Source organism: Acipenser ruthenus, chromosome 4 (assembly GCF_902713425.1).
Source record: "Acipenser ruthenus chromosome 4, fAciRut3.2 maternal haplotype, whole genome shotgun sequence".
NCBI lineage: Eukaryota > Metazoa > Chordata > Actinopteri > Acipenseriformes > Acipenseridae > Acipenser > Acipenser ruthenus.
The window spans coordinates 62,354,878-62,362,207 of record NC_081192.1 but is presented as its reverse complement, the minus strand read 5'-3'; positions in this window follow the sequence as shown (position 1 = coordinate 62,362,207).

The window sequence follows — 7,330 nt, the reverse complement described above, 5'->3', positions numbered from 1 at the left end:
AGTACACGGTGCAGGCGTAGTTGTTTGTGGACTAGTGCCCATACGCTGCGTAGTATTAGTACCTGTGAGTCAAACGCAGTAAAAAGCAGTGCTTAGTGCTATGCACAAGCCAGACGTCCTGTCTCAGGACTCCCTGCCTAGCATCCCGAATGCAGTACACAGTGCGCTTTGGACGCACGGGTTGTTGCGTAAGCACTGCTCAACCTAGCGCATAGCTCATGGTGTTGCACAGTACCTGTGAAAACAGGATACTCGGTGCGCACGGGGCTCAGCATACACGTTGCACGCGGTGTACATAGTGCACGGTGCATAAGTAAACTGGTTCTACACTAGTGCTCATAGGCTGCACAGTAGGCGGTGCACTACGTGCCCACGGTACTCGACGCGCAGTGAGCAGTGTTAATACCTTGCTGTAACGCTAGTAAGTGTACACACTACGTTAACACTTACCAGTGTTCAACGTAGTGCGAGCAGTGCCTCAGTGCTAATGCACAAAGTCAGGCCCATATCGCCATGTACGGGCTGCAACGCCATCATCCCACAGGACGTACGGTGCTCGGTAGACAGGTGCTTAGTACATCAGGGCGCATAGCGCCCTCGGGTACACAAGGTGCCTCGTTGCCCTCTGCCTGTAGACGGTGCTCCACTCCGCGGTAGGCTACGCGCTGACCCGGTCATGTGCCTGCACGTAGTCCAGGCTAGACACCCCTGTCCAGTTACTATGCTGTGTTTACTCTTTTTCTGTGTAACAGCCTACATCACTTTGCGATTGCAGTCTGCTGAAAGCCTTACAGTGATCGCTGTTTGGTGTTTTCCTCTGATATTGCAGTTTAAAAGACGTGTGATCCTCCATCGGACCCCGGATCTGCCGTGCCGTGCTGTGGAGTTGACTCTGCTAGACTGCCTCAGCCCACCCTCTCGGTGTGCTTAAAAAATTCAGTTCACCCGCATTGCCGTGGTGTCTGCTTTATTACCCTCACAGCTTGCTGTTGTGTGCGTGTATGTGTGGTTTTATTTCACTGCCTTGCAGTTTTAGGAATAAAAAACGATACAAGCGCGGTTCCTCCATCGGGACCCAGCTACGCTGCGCCCCGCTGTTGAGATGCTTACGCCGGCTTGTTTCAGCCCGTCTACTACTCGGTGGGCTGGTAAAAACAAACTAAACTAAAATCAGTTACCCGCGTTGCCATGGTTACTATTATTTCTACCCGCACAGCTTGCCGTGGAGTGTGTATATTTTCGTTTCTTTACTGCCTTGCAGTTTAGAACTAAAAAATAATACAAGCATGACTTCCACCGGGACCCAGCTCAGCTGGCCACGGGGTTGAGTGGCTTCTGCCGGCTTGTCTCAGCCCGCCTACTCGGTGCGCTGTTTTAAAGCAGTTACATGCGCTGCCATGGTGACTGCTATCTTACCCTCACAACCTTGCTGTTGCGTGTGTGTATATGTGTTTTTCTTTACTGCCCTGCTGTTTTAAAAATAAAATGTAGTATATCCACCGGGACCCAGCTCTGCTGCGCCCCGCTGTTCAGTTACATACGCAGGCTTGCTTCATACTGGGTGGGTTGGAAAAACAAAACAAAATCAGTTACCCGCGTTGCTGTGGTGACTGATATTTTTACCCACACAGCTTGCTGTGGTGTGTGTGCGCATTTGTTTCTTTACTGCCCTGCAGTTAGAAATAAATAATAAGTGTGATTCTTCCACGGGAACCCAGCTCTGCTGTGTCCCGCTGTTGAGTTGAATCTGCCGGCTTGTTTCAACCTGCCTACTCGGCGCGCTTGGTCACCCGCTTGGCATGGTGAATGTGTTTCTCCCATAGCCGAATGGCTACGTATAATCCTGTATGTTTTCCTATTACTGCCTTTGCTGTTAAAAAGAAATAACAGGTTGCAGCTCCTTGAGCCTGTGCTCCACCCTGGCATACACTATGCGCTGCCATGTTGTGTGACTGCACGCGGTCCAGAACCAGCTTATCGCCGCTCTGCACCATGGTGCAGCACCGTGCGCTCCCCTGTACTGCTCTCCTGATTGCCTGCCGCAACGACCCGAGTCTGTACATCCACTCTGGTGTATGCTATGTGCTACCCCGAGTTGTGTTGACTTCACGCGGTTAAGGCTGGGCACCTCTCATTTGGCGCCCTCAGTATTTAGCACCACAGCATGTCAATAACACCTGCACTCGGTGCCCCTGATGCTTTGGTGCACCAGTACTGTATTCTACCTCACTCAATGTCCTCGGTGCGTCTGCACCCTTGGTGCCTGAGTGCTTCAATACAAGGCTGAGCTGTACACGGCGCTGAGAGCCCCTGGCCAGGCAGCAGGCTCAAGCCCTTGCTGTGGTCCTAGCTCAGTCAATAACGCCGGCCCCGGACCTGACCCTGCCTGCACCAGTGGTTGCCCTGGATGTTAGGGAACCGGATTTCAGCTTTGCTGAGGAGGACCATGATGTGATTATGTCACGGCCTCATGGGAAGGTGGCTCCTTCCTTCAAAAGCAGCCCCTACCTCCCCGGACCATTACTTGGACCAGCAGTTGAGGAATTGCTGCAACGCTCCCACCGAGAACACAAGGCGTCTCGGCAGGTAGAGAATGAGACGCTGGCGTCTGCCATACTCGCCAGGCTGTCTGGCCGGGCGAATGGTTTATCACACTGGACTGAAAGAACGTGGATTCCACGTTCCTATTCGTCCAGCGCACAGGAAGTATCTCCGCTTCGCCTTGCAGGGGAGCGTCCTGAGTTTTCTGTGCTGTGATTCAACCTCTCCTTAGTCCCCAGCACATTTCAAAGTGCAGGGATGCCATCCTAGCTCCCTTGCGGCTGCAAGTGATCAGGGTGATGAATTAGCTGAACGACTGGTTGATCTGCCCAGTCGCAGGAAGGAGCAGTGGCCCACACAGTGCAAGCCTACCTGTCGGACGAGAGAGTAGCTGCCATTTGCAACTGTCTGGCCCTGTTCAACAAGGGTTCACAGTACAATTGGTGGTGTGTTAAAAACTATTGGGTCTGATGGCCTCGGCTTCATCACCCACCCAACTAGGGTTACTCCACAAGCGCCCGATCCAAGTGTGGCTCAGTGCCTTCGGCTGCACCCAAGCACGACAGACACCGTCAGCTGACCATGTCTCGCCTATGCTGGGAAGCCCTACGCTGGCGTATACGAGTCCAGTATAATATAGTATAGAAATAATAGTATGGAGATAGGAGGGAGCAGAAAGGTCGAGACAGCGATAGGCAAGTTTTTGATATGCATATAAAATTGATATAACAACCATGTTTGTGCATTAATTCGTGTCAACACTGATAATCGGATAATATAATTTATTAGTATGTATCCTAGCAGCCTCACATACCAAGTGTGTCGCTAAGGATGTTACGTCAAGCCCGCGGGAAGCTGAGTGGAGGCGGGTTATTAATGTTCTTGATCGTCTCATCAAGCTATGGAGGGTGAAATTCGACTTACTCTGGCCGGTTCATTTTGGTTTTAGCTGCGTCAAGGACTCGCCCCAATTTCTTGATAAGACTTGAGCTGTGTGTAAAATATGCAAGGCTCAAATCAAGTATCCAGGGAACACAACCAATCTGAGTTTTCACTTAAAACAACACCATCAGGTTGACGGCACACCATTATTATTTTTTTATTATTTGTTTATTTAGTAGACGCTTTTATCCAAGGCGACTTACAGAGACTAGGGTGTGTGAACTATGCATCAGCTGCAGAGTCACTTACAATCACGTCTCACCTGAAAGACACAAGGAGGTTAAGGGACTTGCTCAGGGTCACACAATGAGTCAGTGGCTGAGGTGGGATTTGAACCGGGGACCTCCTGATTACAAGCCCTTTTCTTTAACCACTGGACCACACAGCCTCGCTTGCTGGGTAACACCATCATCATCGCTGTCACCATTGCAGTTACAGATGGCAATGGCAAAGGAAAGTATGACCATTCGTTATGCACAACCTACAGTAGAAAACTTTAGTCATTCAAAATTATCTGCAACATCAGTGCAAGCTAAAAATATTACCCAGTCCATAGTGCATTTTATTTGCAAGGATTTGCATCTCTACTGTACTGTGAAAAATGATGAATACTTTAGAGCCAAGCCACTGTTCCTACCCATCGTTATATTACTGAAACTGCCGTTCCTATTTTATACCAGCATGTTAAACTACAGGTCATGCAAGAGCTTTCTAGGGCAGAGAGGGTAGCGCTCACATGTGATAGCTGGACCTCAAGAGCAACAGAATCATACGTGACAATTACGGACTGGACACTGGTCTCGAATGTCCTCCAGACAAGGGCTTTACTGGGAAGCCATACCAGTGAGAATATCGCAGATCTGCTAAAATCAGCTTTCGAAGAATGGAGCATTGCAGACAAAAATCCCTCAACAGTGACTGATAATGCCTCTAGTATGGTTATTACTGCTTGTGAAGCTAATATGCAACTGTGGCAAAGTGGTTAACAGTGTGCAGGTGCAGGTGATCAATAATCAGACAAACAACGATAATCCAGGTGCAATGAAGGTTTAACTGTATAATCCAATGTCTGATGGCTAACAGCAGTAAACAATAACAATGTTAATGAAGCAATACAGTGGCGTGTATTGTTTATTTATAATCTGCGGGTTTGCCCTGAAATAATAACAGTCCCGTTTCAGTTCACCCACATGTAACACATACACAAACACAAACACCAGTCCACAGTGCATGCTCTAGTGCTCGTGGTGAATACAGTTCTTTAATGAGATCCGGGTTTAGTGCTGGCCTTTGGCGACAGCTCCAGATCGTGTTAGACGTCCAAATAATTACAAACAGTATTATTAACGACAAACAAAAACAAACAAAACACTCTTGTTTCACAGCACAGGTTCTCCTTCTGCTCATTCAACATAACCAAAGGAACAGATCACATCACTACGTCCCCTTTTTATAACGTCACCCATGACCCCTTGGTCAATGAGCGCATCTGCTCCTCCAATCCGCTGGTGCCACGCCGTTTCCCGTCCGGGTCATTGAGTTTGTATACCATAGCTTTGCCCCCTTTCTAGATGGCTGACTTCCACCTAACCCTGGGAATAAACTGTCGTGCCATTTAGTGCAGGGTATTCTGTTCCCCTTATGCAGCTGCCTCGCAGGTCGGGAGGGAGATCTAACACCAAGAATATTCGATCTCTGTCACAGACACACATTAAGTGTTTTGCTCATACTTTGAATTTGGCGTCTCAGCGTGTACTGAAAATATTTTCGCTTGCTGGGTAAAGTTAAGTGAATTGTAAATTTCTTCAGACGAAGCATGACAGCAAGTAACATTCTGAAAGAGAAGTAAAAAGTACTTGCTCTACCAGAACACAAGCTGAAAACCGATATTGTTACCAGGTGGAACAGTTCCTTTGATATGGTTGAAAGGTTTTTGGAGCAGCAGCCAGCTGTATATGCCACATTGCTCTCAAAAGAAATTCGAAAAAGTGAAAAATATATCAGCACTAGGAGCAAAACAGACTTGCTCAGAAGACTTTATCAAGGTGCTGAAAACAATGAAGATTGCCACAACTGTGATGTGCGAGGAGAAAATCCCCACTGTGTCTATTGTGGCACCGCTCCATGCCCAGCTCCTACAGAACGCACAGAGCTACGATGATGACTTGACGATTGATAAGGAGGTTAAAGCCACTAGCACAAGTTCTAAAGAAGAGGTATCTGAACGTGGGACACACTCTGCATGTTGCTTCAACCTTTATCCTCGCTTCAAATCTTTGCCTTTCCTCTCAGAATCTGAGAACGTAAACATCTATGCAAAAGTGACCACTGAAGCAGCAGAACTGTGGGAGTCTCAGAACCAGGTAGGCTTACGTCACTCAGAACTTGCATGTAAATATTTTTGTATACAGTAGTTAAAAAGTACTTTAATATGTAACTTAATCTAAAATAAAAAAAAATGCAATACAAATTGGTAAAATATTATACATAAAAAAGTATTAGTAAATATTCAAATTATTTTTTGTCAGTATATTTTATTTTGTATTATTTTACCCACTGAGCTTATTTTACCATGTATTTCATGTCTCTGCATACCTTTTAAAGATTAAAAAAATAACTTTATATATGTATAGTTTTAAAGTTATAATTAAAGTTATATACAGTTTACTGCATTTTTTAGACAAATGCTGCTTCACTCTTTAAATATTATTTGTTTGTTATATGCCCAAACTTATTAACAAAAAGTAAAGAATAATAAAGTTGCCTAAAGAAAGTAACATTTGGAAAAATGTAGTTAATAGATTGATATTTATGAAACTATTCTGTATTTAATATTTTAATCAAATACATTCTTTAAATAGCTAATGAGTTGAGCTCCCAATGATTTTGCTGTGTTAGTTTTTTTGTTGATTTTAATGTTTGCATTTCAGCAGCAAGTGACTGTGTGTGGCACTGAACCTGGTCTCAGCCAGCCTGGAGATGATCACTTTGCCAGGCAAGAAGAGCCTGCCCTAGGCTTATCTATAAACCCACACAAACGTGATAATGCAGATCCTGATGAAGAGCCTGCCCTAGGCTTATTTATAAACCCACACAAACCTGATAATGCAGATCCTGATGAAGAGCCTGCCCTAGGCTTATCTATAAACCCACACGAACGTGATAATGCAGATCCTGATGAAGAGCCTGCCCTAGGCTTATCTATAAACCCACACGAACGTGATAATGCAGATCCCGATGAAGAGCCCTGACCTAGGCTTATCTATAAACCCACACGAACGTGATAATGCAGATCCTGATGAAGAGCCTGCCCTAGGCTTATCTATAAACCCACACAAACGTGATAATGCAGATCCTGATGAAGAGCCTGCCCTAGGCTTATCTATAAACCCACACAAACGTGATAATGCAGATCCTGATGAAGAGCACTGACCTGCTCCCAGTGCAAGAAAGAACAACAGAATATTCTGTTTCTGCTTCTTGTGCACTTGCAGATTTGTTTGGAGACACATTTAGTGTTGAAGTATCTGACAGACCAAAATCTTCTTTTGCAAAAGCAGAGACCGAGGTCATAAAATATAAAGAGGCAGCGCCTTTACCTTTGAATGAAGGCTCATGAGGTGGCATATCCATTGTTAGCCAAGTATTATCTGTGCATCCCAGGGACCAGTGTTCTCCATCGCTGGAGATGTGGTAACAGCACAGAGAAGTGCACTCAAACCAGAACATGTAGATCACTTCGTGTTCCTCAAGAAAAACCTCAGTATGTAACAGAATTGTATTTGTTTTAAGAAGAATCTGCATTTACAGAAATGAATTTTTATTTTTTTATTTTTTTTAAATATCA